The following is a 14,250-nucleotide window of genomic DNA, read 5'->3' on the forward strand; positions in this document are numbered from 1 at the left end:
AAATTTGCATATGTAGAATCTAGGACTGCCCCTATTGTTGTCCTAAATAAAACCGTCCCCATTCTAAAACACCTTCTACGTGGAATCATTGTCACTAACAGCAGATTTAAATACCCTTGTAAATTAAATTATGCATCTTTTTGAGTCAAAAAGTTAACCCTCTAAAACTTCTGAATGAAAAATTATCTAAATAGAAAAAAATAAAGAATAATCACAGGGTATTAAAATAGTAAAGTTCTGTTTATTCAGTGTATGGAGAATGGGAGACGTCACCAATCTGATATGATTTTCAAAACATTATCAAACAAAACTTTAAATGTGTACTTTCATTATGAAACACAAAATTAAGGTTTTATGATGAATAAAACTTGTTTTCTTTTCTTTTAGAAAAACAAAAGTAATTTTGCTTCACTATGTATGTTAGTTTGCAAAAAACTTCCGTACACGCTTTGTAATTAGCTCCTAATACGCATAGGATTTAATAACTTCAAGCTGAATGAAAATATAGATTGATGTTGACGTCTCTAGATCATATTGATGAAGACGTAATTTAGTAAAGATATTTCTTTCATGGGATGTCTTTTTAGTCTAATTATCACGCGTCTTTAAGATTTAGTCTGGGCTAGAAGGGATGCCAAAATTTTGAGATCGATAAATCGCTAGTACATAGAATCAATAGGACAATTGTGTGTGAGGTCATCAATCTATAAGTTGGCTATCTTGGAATGGGAATGAACGAGCAATTTTCATAAGAATAAAAATTATTGTTCCTACATGACTGTTGTCATTTTTTTGAAAATTCTTCATTTTGTTTAATAATTTAATCATGCAATCTGTGACATTATTATAAGGTTCTAAATATATCCTCGCACCCAAAATATGTTGGATTAAATATGTCTCAATAAAATATATAACTGTTTTTGACAACTTTGTATTTGATATTTTTTCAGTTTGGATAATATTTAATCTTTTTTCCTTTGATTTTATTTTAGTAAATATTCACAATATTCACTATCAAATTCACGTAGGATTAATTTGTCGACTATTTGGGGGTTATTTCTTATTCCTATCTTTCTTGTAAGCAGAGAGAATTTAATTGGGCGAATAAATTATAGTTTCATAAATCTGTGGAATAAGACAAAATCTTCCCACGGATGGAATTTAATACTTTTTCTTCTTTAATGGTTCGTCTTGTGTCTAATGAAAATGAAGGGTGACTATAAAATATCATGTGTGTAGCATTATGGCCACATTCCACTTAAAAACACTTCATTAACTTCAAAAATATGTCTTGGGGGTTGTAGAGTTCTGTTAAGTTACAAAGATAGTTCTCAGCAAACGCTGAAAATCAAATTTATATATTTTTAAAACCCGTTTACAAAATGTGAATAATCAAAATTAGCTATTTTTCACCACATATATTTATCATTAAGCAAATGCAAAACTTGTTCAGAGCATTATGGTTGCGTTTTTATCAAGGACGTCTGGAGTAGGAGAGCAGGCGGTGCTGCCGAAAACCTGTAATTATCTGCAGAACCAACTCGTGCCCACATACCTTGACGCATAATAATAGTTGTAGTTAAAATAAATCAATTATTTTTCTAATAGATGGCTTTAGTAATGTGTATTTGGCGCTGTATAAGTGCAATCGATTTACGCTAGGTGGCATTAGAAGGATAAGACTTTGAAATATAAAAACTGTTTAGAGAGATTTGTGCTTTTTCGACTCAGTATTGTTTTAGTGATCACCAAAGACAAATCTTAGTCAATCATGTGGTATTTTAGTTTCGACAATTTGGTTCAGGTACTTTTGATGTCGAAGATACACCAGGCACTGAAAGGCCAATTGTCAAAAATGGGGATAAAATAATGAAAATCGTCTAGTCCGAACATTATGTAAGCACTGTATTGATTGCCAAGGAGAGAAACGTTAAAAGAACAAAAAATAATTAAAAATAATTGATTTCTTTTTACTACATCTCATAAAATTAGAAATGTTTATTTAAAAAAAAGTTACATCCCCTCCCAGAATATAGGTTCCCTGGCTATACTTATCGTACCCAAAGCCATATTTGGTTGGACTTGAATCGAACTCGGAGCATGAATAAAATAGATTTGAAGTCATTTACGTTCAGACTCGTCTCGAAATAGCTGTTATTTGGACACAAATGGGCATAAACTTTATAGTTTATTTATTAGGATCCAAAATAACATGGTAAACCGAAGCGACGCCATATTCGTGGTCTAGAGCTGATATTTTCTATTAAAAAATACGGACAAATTTCCATAAAATTCTTAAGAAACTTCATCAAATGGCTTTAAAATGAAAATAAGGCGCTTGTATTGTATGCTGCTTGATGGGAAAGAAAACAGTGATATTTTGAATTACATCAAATATAAATATATGGACGTAGGTCCTAAAAGTAACTATTAGATTCTTAAATTTTTACAATTATTTTTCTTGGGTCGATTGGAGTAAGAAAAGCAGGATACATGTAGAAAAGTGGATAGTGTTTTAGTTTATTGCCAACACTATATAAATAAGAATGTATAAGTGGGCAGTAGTAGGAGTAGTAAATTATGCTACTAAAAAAATTATTGAGGCCCTTGCTGGGTGTCTGGTAATACAGGGTCAATTAGGTAAAACCGTATCAAAACCTTAATCTAGAGAAAGTACCATCAATTTATTTTTTTGGAAGTGTGAGATTAGATCTTTGAGAATACATTTGTTTTCTTATATCAAATATAAAATTAGCATAAAGATGAAAAATACTATGGTTGCATTTAAACTTACTTGGTTACTCCAAGATCACAGTGTATTATGCCTAAAATCACAGAAAAGGATGACAAAGATGTTAGAAAAGTCCTAAAGCCAAGACATGACAAGAATAGAGCCCTTGTCCTTCATACTGACCTATAACGATCAATCAGGTTGATCCTGGAATTATTATGAGCAACTTTGCAAAAAACCTATATATAAACAATATAATTGTCCATGAATTAGGACTTTACGATGAAGTCCTATCAATCTTTAAAAAATATATATAAAATTTATTACGGCCACAAATGGTAAAACATTATTCACTAAATAAATTTGAATTTAAGGATTGTCTCATTCATGATCGAAACAAAGTTCCTGGGCTTTATTATGACCTTGGGCCGCTATATTTTCCGTTGTAAATGCCCGTAAGTCTTTTTGAATCGTCTCCAAGGGATTAATCATAATAATTTGTTGATGGAAATGAACTAAAGGTAATTAGAGGCTTGAGAATAGATATATAAACTCATATTGTATATATGTTGAATATAAGTTGGAACAAGTAAAAGCAAATTGTACAAGTTGCAAATAAAAATAAGATCAAACATTTTAAACAAAGGATTTACAACACTTGGGATGGGGATAATGCAATAATTGAGTATTCCATGGATGATCGATATATAAATAGGTTATTTTGTAGCTCTTTTAATAAGAATTACTAAAATATAAGTATTCAGTGGCACACTATAAAGTTCAAATCTCCCATATTTATAATACACATAAATACATAATAACCATATAATTCTAAAAATTCAAATTGACACGATAGTATCAATGTAAATATAGCTAGTAATTAGAATGACCGTTGTTGTAATTAAATAATGCTTTGTGGGACAAAAAAATGCAACTTGTACAATTTCCTTAAAAAAGTTGTAACTTGTACAGACATTGAAATTTATACAGAGACATATATATGTATATAACATAAAAAAAGAAAAACGAAAAAAAATTATTCATATTCAACAACTGTTATAATAATTAATTAATGCTTGTCAAAATATTTTACGTTTAAGATACAGAGGGCGTTGTCTTTTTGAATGCATATATTTATGTTGTATATTATATGTATATTTGTTAAAATGTCTTTCACAAGCGTTTTCATTAAGATGAGTTTGATGACAACAAGACTGGCCTAGAAACAAAGAACGAATTCAAAATAAGAAAATTAAATATTTTTTAAGCAAGACTCTTTGTTGGTATAACAGCTTTTTGACAAAAAATATAATTTTTTATCTTAACTTTTTTACATACAATATATACACACATACATATGTACATGAAGAAGTAAAGATAAAAAGAACATGACTAAAAAAAGGTAAATAAAGTTTCACGAATTTTATTTGTAATATTTATTTTATTTTGATTTAGTAAGTTAAATCTTCTTTCTTTATATATTATTTAAGTGATGTGTTTTGGATTATAGTTCCGTTAGTACTATTTAAAGACAATACCTCCATCTATTATACTACGAAGGAGTGTCTCATTTTTTTTTTTTACAAATAATCAGTATAAAGATATGTATGCATATAAATGAACAATTTTCAATCATTTTCTTATGATATAAAGAGACTTAGTAAATAACTATAATATACATATAAGTATGAATTAGTGTTGTTGCGATATCAATCTTTTTGTACCGGTTCCGGTATAAAAAGATCAATAGTTGCAGTGGCTTGGGGCCAGCCCTACTCAGATGGACTTTTGAAAAAGATTTTTTTAGAGGGATCTAGTAAAAGACCAATTGCTTTGTCTCATAAGTAACAATTTTCTAGCTCATATTTTTTCGAGGGCTACGTCATTAGTGAGACAAAGAATCTTTGACGTAATATAATTGCAAGTACTGGGGCAATGTTATTAGAACAAAAAAATCCCTTGGGGAAAGAGAGCAGATTTACTTTGAAATGCATGAAAATGATCGATAATTTCATCAAAAAATCATCTTGACTGGTGAAGACCATTTCCACTCGTTGGCTACGTCAACAAGCAAAAATGTCACATTTGGACTCAGAAAGCCCAATATTTATTGTTGAAAAGCCTCTCTATCCTCAACGTGTAACTGTTTGGTGCAGTTTATGGTCCAGTGGGATCATTGGACCTCTTTTTTTTTTAATGAGGCTGGAGCAACAGTTACGGTGAATGGATTGTGCTATGGAGTGATGATCTATGATTTTTTTATCCCCGGTTGGATGGTATTGATTCGGACAACGTTTACTTTCAACAAGATGGTGCTACGTACCACACAATCAACGAAACCATCGTTCTTTTGTATTAAAAGTTTCCGAACCGTATTATCTGTTGAAGAGGTGATCGCAATTGGCCACCAATATCTTGTTATTTCACACCTTGCAACTTCTTCCTTTGGGGCCACGTGAAAGATAAGGTCTACACCACTAGCCCAGCGTCAATTCAAGATTCATCAAGCTATTGAGGGCGTACAACAGCCACTTTGCCATTTGGTGATGGAAGATTTCATAAAAAGGATACAGTCCTGTAATTGTAGCTGTGGTGGCAATTTGGCTGATATTGCTTTCCGTTATTAATGGCATACAAATCTCTTTGCTTTAAAATAAAAATTCGATCATTTATCTCATAAATACAATTTTTATTTGAATAACAAAATAACACTTCTTATTGGAAAACCCTTTACAAAAAAATCAAAGAACAAAAAAAAATTGATTCCATATTTATTAACGCTATATATTTTTTTAGACATTCTCTATTACTATATTCCTGTATCTCGAGTTCCCATGACATCATCTTTTATGCAGTAAATTTTAAGTGAGATCTGGAAAATTGTGGCCGACTAATCTTATTATAATAACATTGGTACAGGGGTCCCAATATCAATGGGGCATGAACATATTTTACATATATTAGCTCGTAAACAAAGCTGTATAGAGTGGCGCCGTCTTCTGTCATAACAGTATAACTCCCTGAATTATAATATTATTTAATATATATATATAGGTCACGGCGTTATTTCGCTAGCACAAAAATGTTCAGTGTATTTTGTTGCCAGCTGTCGATTCGCTCGTCTAACATAATAATGATTATTTCATAATTTATTATTTTGATAAATAAATGTTATCTTTTTGATCCTTTATCGTATTTATTTATATGCAGGGTGGGATTTTTAATCTGGAAAATTCCAGGATAATATTTATTACGATTTATTTAAAAAAATTATTTTAGCAAATCACAAATCTTTTGCTCTTACATGTTAGGGTCTATAGTAAAGCAAGCCAATTTAGCCAAGCACCTCCACTTTTTGGTAGAAACGTTGTGTAACACAAAATAGGTAACAAATTGAGGTATGTTACTCACATAGAAGGCGCTGTGAGTAATTTATATTCTTCCCCTAGCTCAAGACTGTAGCACCACCTTGCGGATAATAGATTTTTTCATTTTTTTAATGCCGTATTTAGTATAGGTAGTTCGGATCTAAATACTTTGTGTCAGTAAACCGAACGACACTACCTTGGATTCATTTGCAGACTCCCTGTGAAACTTGTAGAGTTATCTTGTGTGTTCATTGTGCATTTACGTAAAAACATAGAAAACAAGTCTCCTTATCAGATAAGAAATTGTATATTTTCAAATGAGCAACAAAAATTTACATTTTTATCTACTCATATGCAATTTGGTATGAGCAATTAATAATAATCATGATAGAATGGGCATTTTGCTTTAATTATATCTTGGAAGGTAGGTGCATAAATTAGTGTATGTATCCAATATTAAGCTATGACATCTTATACATATTTATGCACTTCTAGGTATACTTACAAATTATAATTCTACCGATAAGTAGGAAGAAAAAATATACAGTTTGATGATTAGAAAATGAAAAACTGTTTTATCTTTTTTTTTATTATTATTATTAAGTAGGTTCATTTTTTAGTAGATCACTGTGGTATTAACATATGAATACTTTCTGTAGTCTTTTGATTTAAATTGTAGTGTAATGTTTTATTCATTTGGCCCAGTTCAGTCTAGTCTTGGGACTGGTACTATTACCAGGGCCGTCCGCAGGGGATGTGCTGGAGAAGTTGCATCCCCCTCCTCACAAAATTAAGGAATATTTGCCTATTATTAGAAAATTTAATATTTGCTTAATTATTTCAAATAAATCAAATATTTGAAATTTAATTTCAAATATTCCATTTTTTTTCTTAAAAATGTAATTTTCTGCGAATAGCCATATATTTTTGAATTTTTTGTACAAAAAATTATATATAGAAATTTTTTTTTCAAAGAAATTTATATTACAATTCTTTTTCAAAAAATTTTATATTCAAAATTTAATTTTTGAAACTTTTTCAAAAAATAATTAACTTTTTGTGAGCAGCTTGTGTTCCGAAAACGTCTGTAAGGGTGAATGACGTTTCTCCCAGGAACGGGCAGGGTGTATGTCTTCCTAAAACCTCTGTAAGGGGGAAGGATTTTTCTCCCAGGAACAAGCTGGGTACTCGAGTTTCTAAAACTTCTGTGAGGAGTTTGGTTTCCCTTTCTCCGGGGCACGTGCTGAGAGCACAGAACGGCTATGGAGAAAAATATAATAGATAGAAGTGCCGCTCGAGGGCGTGCTTTCAAAGGATTTGCCTTGTCGTGGTCCAAGTGTGTATGGCTATATGGTGCTATTGTATAAATATGAATAAATAGTTTGTCCGCGCCTGGTTACGGATGGAGCGGATAACAAATATTCATGGAGCAGAACATGGTAGTAAAGCACCGGCATGGACTTGGTGCTTGGGGGGGGTGCTATATATTCATGACTCCTTTCCTACCTTTTCATCTTATTGTTCCTGTGATTATTATTATTTAATCTATCCTTTGTCTATGTGTAAGTACTGTGTATGTCTTATTGTTATAGTTGATAATTTTGTAAGAATAAAAAGCGTGCGAGGAGGAGGGAAGAATTAGGCATATGGTATCATTGTTTAAAATACTGATGATTATCATCTTCTTCTATCAATCATGATTGTTATCATTCCCGAATTTATTTATTCAAAATGTTTAATGAAATATACTACGTATAATTGATGACGTTTTATCGTTACAGTAGATTTGAAAAAATCCCCAAAATGTAATTCGTCGAACCTTATTCTGGAATAATAGCTAATGAAACGACAAAGTAGAGTATTTGAAAATATTTGAAGCTCAAAGTTGAAAAAGATGGCTTTAATGAAATATAATCTCGATACTAAAAATAAACCATTAAACATTTAAGTTAAATATACAAAATTAAACAATTAAAATCCTATCTATTAATAATAATAAATTATAAATAAAAGAATATTGAAATAATAGATTGATCAGATAACTTTTTTCTTGTTCTAACATCGCTTATTCAGTTAAATATGTCATAACTTTCCAGGTTGCTAATCATCACGTTCAAAAGATTTATGGAGTTTAATCAAAAAGATAATCACCCATATTGGTTCATGAGGAACCATCATTACAATTGTGGAGGATAGATATATCTCTACTGATGTCACTAATTAGAAATAATAAAAAATGTTCAAAATCATAAAAATGACAATAAATTATTAGTAAAAAGTATTTAGAAATAAATATCGTAAAGATGGAAAGCTAATTTGTAGTAATCTCACAGCGATATTCACTCCCTTTTAAATCTAATCAAAAATTTCCCCCGTTATTTAGGTATTATATAACAAATACTATTATCAGGAAGGATATACACAATTGTTAATTATAATGCAAAAACAACTGCTTAAATGGTCACAACACGGGGGTAGTAGCTTTGGATGGTTTTTGAACACCATTTGTTGAGAGCCCATCAACCATAGCTTTAAGACTTGGGATAAATAATTAGGTTTTAATATTATAGTCAATAAAAACCTTTTTATCATAAAGGCTTAAAGCTATGGTTGAGTCTCAACAAACTTGTTGAAAACCATAAAAGGCAAAAACAACTGTTTAAATGGACCATTTAAGCAGTTGGTTTAGTTACATTGAGTTGTGTATTATAATTAACAATTGATATGTATATCCATCATGATAATCATATTTTATGGTTAGCATTTAAAATAATTGAAATCTTTTGATAGCTCAAAATTAGAGTTAATATCGATATTACTAAATTACTTTTTACTGATAAATCTTTACGATGGTTTATTTAAAACATTTTTATTGTATTTTATAAATGACATCTTATGATAACAACATTTCCATTAATTTAATGATGGTTCTCATCGGGAAGGGATATGTTTACCCTGTGTATTTCTCCATAAATTTTTTGAACGTAGATGATTAGCAATGGATAAGGGTATATTACATTTTGCATCCTTTAAACTCAGAGTTAAAGTCTCGACTTGATGTATTCATCGTTAAATTGATTTTTAATGAATATCCGATACTCAGAAGATGAGGATAATTAGTGGCAATCTATTATTTCAATATTAGGGTACTAAATAATTTATATCGACAAATTACAAACCATCTGTTTCTCATCCGGTAAGTATTTTCCAAATTTTAAGGCCTCCATTTTTCCAGACAGAAGGCGACGTTATTTTAATTTTATTCAGTTCTCTATAAACTATCCCCATCTAATATTATTATATTAATATTGAATAATAAAGCTGATAACGTTCATGATTGAAGAAGAAGATTATATTATTTAATCAATGATTCATAAGTAATTCTTCTTTTCTCCTCGCACGCTTTTGTATTCTTACCAAAATTATCACCCTTACTTATTGTATAAAGCCCCTGACATTGTTGTATATATCTCATAATGTAATCATTATGTATTAACAAGAATATATACGTGTTCCTTTTAAATTACATCGTTGCCTGATTCCTCCACGACTCTTTCTCTCCTCAATTCTCTCGGTCGTCCTGGATTCCTTTGTTTTGGGTCTCTTCAACCTCGTCAAGACCCAACATTAACACCTACAAGAAAGACTCAAGATCATTATGAGAGCAAAAGACGCACAGACTTCCTTAAACAAAAAGACCTTGGACTACTTTGTGTCTTAACACTTTTGGGCTTGTGACCAACATTAACAAAAAGTTCCTCATCAAGACCTATGCCAGGTTGGAGGCTGCGTTTGAAGCTGGTAGTGGCTGGTTTGAGTGAGTGACTTCGCTATATAAAAGAGCAAAATATTTGTGAATTCCTGAATTAGTTTTGGGATATAAATTTTTATATACATTATCCTTAAATTTTCCAGATTTTAAAACCTTACCCTGAACTTTATAGAAGGAATTTTAACCCATTTCATAATAGGCCCATACTCTAGACTTCATGTTGTAAATATACCATTAAAAAAACTCAATTGGAGATTAGGATATAACTTACAGTTATTTCTACCCATTTTTTATGGATTTCCTATCGTTGGCAGAGCTGATTAAAAAGTAATACACCCCAATATATTTATAACATAAATACTTCAAATGATATATTGTATGTATTTCAAAAATTAATCTAGGAATAATTTATTTCCATTTTATTGACATATTATATTTCGGAACAATATTGGATTTATCGAATTTAAAAACTTACAATTTAATTATAGATATCATATTTAGTTTTACCTTAAGGTTTAAATCAATAAAAAATAAAACTAAAGGAACAACTGGAATTTAGCTAAATATTATGAATTCCCTTCTCCTTTATACAAATTCCATTTCAAGTAGGTATATCTATCTTCGGGCTTTGAGGGACACACAATTTAATGAAGAAATTTACTTATACTAATTGACTCAAGTTTAAAAGTACGCCAAATCTTTCTATATTTCTACATTTAATATTTGAAAAATGTGATAAAAACTAAAGAAGCACCTTTAAGTTATTTAATAAAACTGTAATGGGCAGGAGGGTTGTTTACTTAAATTCGTTTGTAAACAAAGCGACAGAGAGTGGCGTTCTATTGTGGAAAGATATTACAACTCACTGCATGATCATATTTTTAATAACAATAACATGTATGTATGTTTGTAACATAGAGGGCCCGTCAAAATTATATTGAACATGCGCCATTTTTTAAGCTACAGAATGTCACAATACCTTGCGGATAATCTTTATTTTTTGAGTTTCCCCTTTTTTTTTTATAATATTTATTTCATTAAAATAACCATCCACGTATAACTCAACCATTTATTCCTATATATTATTTACAATAAGAAATCAAAGCGTCACCATTACTCATCAAAGAATAAGATATTAAAAAAACCCACAAAAACTAGGGAAATAAGTAGGTGAAAATGTAGATCCAGAGAGGATCTCGAGCCAGCTCTAAAAAAGATTACCATTTTAAACTTACCGTCGGTCCTCTCTCGTCAAAAACAGGGGTACCCATAGTGTGTGGGCTGTACCCTCCCCCCTCCCCGCAAAAGAAAGAAGAAGGAATTTTTCCTTTTTATTAAAAAAAAATTGTGTTAGGATCAAAAAATTTTACGCGAAAATAAGGATCAAATTTTTTTTTTTTATAGATTTTTTAAAATTATTATTATTTATTACGAGTATCGCGTCATTATATTTCCATAATCGTAGACATTATTAAGAGAATATTCCATATTTGCTTCTACAATCCCTTAAAAAATAGGATCCCTCAAAAAATACGAAATCGAACTAAAATTCTTAGATATGCATATATATATTTATTAAGGGGGGTAAATATATTTATTCATTTTAAGCAATACATTTATAAAACAATGGAAACATTATTACCATGTTCTGATTTAAAAAAAAGAAAAAGGAAGAAGAAACGAGAACTGCATGTTTAATTAATATTAGGTCAACGACACAAGGATAAAAAACAGAAAAGAAAAACCGGCAAATCTCGAGATCTGATAAATAAATCATATCATGAAGAGAGGATCTTGAGCTAGTTCTGACAAATAATTACTAATAAACATTCTAAAACATTGTGTTTTAGTATTTCCAATCGATGGAGAAGGAATTGAGGATTATTATTACCTTAGAGACGTAATCATGGAAGCCCGAAGGGAGCTCTTGGTGTTACTGTGCTTCACTGGGCATATTATTCATTGTATTTTGGAGATGAGCCACTCAATCTTCCACCTATCCTTATATCGTAAGGATATTTCAATGAGCCAATCCGAGGGACTTAATCTCACATGAAAGTTTCTCCAGACTTCTTCCTCCACCCTCCTAAGGATCGGGGTAATTTTTAAACATCGGTAGTATGTATGAAAAGAGGTCTCTAATTCTTTTTGGCAAAAATAACCATTTCTCTCCTTAGTTTGGATCTGCATGTTCCATGCCATCGCTAATACCAAGCCGTTCAAACCTTCGTCTTGTGATTGAAAGAGTCCTTCTCTTCACAACCAATATTAACTCTCGATGCTTGCCTTTTCATTTTGTTAGGAATGACTTCTAATGCAATGAATGAAGAGATCGGAGGACCAAGATAATTACTTTTGAAATCTCGTCCAGAGAATATCCGCCGTGTTCTATGGTATAGAAAGAAGTTATTCAACACGGGGTTCCCGTCTGATACATATAGGCCTGCAGAAATAGTCCCTGCGCTACTAAGGAACTCACTCCTACTGTTCAGTCGAGGATTATAATTAACTGGTTCGTTTGAACCTAGTAAAGGGTTGACATTCTCAATAATGGAGCTTCATACTGAGCACATCTTCCTCCAATGATGACCCGATCTTTTCACACTCTAAACATTTCAGATAGACCCATATAAAAAAATATGTTTCAAAGACAATTGTGCGAATTTTTTATTATCAAATGAGATTGTGTCGAACAGGCATTTTGCCGAATGTACATTTTACCCAACAGATATTTCGCAAAAGGACCATTTGGCATATTTGTCCGATAAATGATATTGTAATATAAATAAGCTACTTAATGTTATTATGTAGAAAAAAATATTTTTTTAAATTATTTTCATTCATGATCATTATAGAACACAACACAAAAGGATGTTCGATATTAGTTCAAATTCTTTATTTTAAATCCTTCCCGTAGATTTAGCTTGGGCTAGCTCTACATTAAACGTTCGGTGAAATGTGCGTTCGGCCAGTTGTTCCCTCACAGTAATACAAAAAAAAGAAGATAAATACAAATTTATACATAGCTCTAACGTTTTTTTGTTTCTTTATTTTTTTGCCGCTTGAGTGAAGGAATTATGCAAATGGCCAATTTAATTTATTATTATTTTACCGGCACTAAGAGAAAGTTTTTATCTACTTCTCTTAATATTTATACATCAAGAGACAATTAAATTAGCCTTTGATAAATAAAAATCTAAACTCCTATTCATAATCGGTGAAATACGTACGTATATAATATCATATTTTATTATCAAATGAAGACTCAATTTCCTCTTGACTCATAGGTCAGTAGTATGAATAAATGACAAGCCATGTCCTAGGTAAAAATTCATGTTGCACCCCTTTCACTTATATCAAGAATCAAATTAAATAAAGTCATTAAAGACTATCAGGAATAAATATTAATAAAACTTTACAAACTAGTCAATCTGCAAAGAAAAATACTATTCACAACTCCGGTCTACTGTAATTTAGAATGCCTGTCCTTGGATATAGGTTTAGTTACGAGACTGACTCAGCGGTGTCCGCAGGGGTAGGGTGGAAGAGGTGTAGATTTCCCCCTTCCCTAATATCCAAAAAAATTAATTCTTCAAATTTAATATTTGTTATTCATTTCCCAAAATTAAATATTCGAAATTAAGTTTAAAAAAAAGTAATTTTCTTGTGAATAGCTATGTATTTTTGATTTTTTTTTCTACAATAAAATTAATTTCTTGTAAATACCTGTGAATTTTTGATTTTTTAGTTCGAAATTAATTTTTTTTGTGAACAGATGTAGATTTTTGAAATAATTGTCCAAAAAAATTATATTTTTTTCTTAACAGATGTGGATTTCTGATTTTTTTTTCCAATATATGTAATTTTTTGTGAATAGGTGTGGATGTTTGAAAGTAGAAAAACTTAGTCCCACCAAAAATATAATCCTGCGGACACCCCTGGGACTGTATTTATGCTGCAAGTCCACGCCGAGTATCAAGTTTTAGTTTCCGTGTCGAGTCTTGAGTCCTAGATATCGAGTTCAATTCATGTTTCACGTCTTTGATTGTGGGATCAAGTCTTCAAAATATATGTTGAAGTCCAAATCTCGAGTCCAAGGCCCTATATTTCTGTTGTACTCGTATTTATCAGCATTCATATTCCGAACTTGTGTTGTTGTAGTCCTTATTTAGCACCGAATAAATTGACAAAAGACTTTACCTGACGACGCATAGCATAACATGTACGTTAGGCAGTTTTGTTATTCAACTTTTAAAAAAATTTCAATTATGGCTAATTTGGTAAATTGGGTTTGGTAAGGAAGGAATCTATGCAAAATTTCATTTTCCTACTATGTCATCTTTAGATAGTACAAATAGTTCAAAGTTTGAAAAGAGACA

The 14,250-nt window shown here is 30.8% G+C and overlaps 1 long non-coding RNA gene across 1 annotated transcript; it reads left to right on the forward strand.

Annotated features, from left to right (window-relative positions):
• The first annotated feature begins 11,480 nt into the window (after nucleotides 1–11,480).
• Nucleotides 11,481–14,026, forward strand: LOC121122974 (uncharacterized). The gene is made up of 2 exons (XR_005865872.2): nucleotides 11,481–11,993; nucleotides 12,049–14,026. It is a non-coding gene; the product is annotated as an uncharacterized lncRNA (long non-coding RNA).
• The last annotated feature ends 224 nt before the right edge of the window (nucleotides 14,027–14,250 follow it).

This window comes from Lepeophtheirus salmonis, chromosome 8 (genome assembly GCF_016086655.4).
Source record: "Lepeophtheirus salmonis chromosome 8, UVic_Lsal_1.4, whole genome shotgun sequence".
NCBI lineage: Eukaryota > Metazoa > Arthropoda > Copepoda > Siphonostomatoida > Caligidae > Lepeophtheirus > Lepeophtheirus salmonis.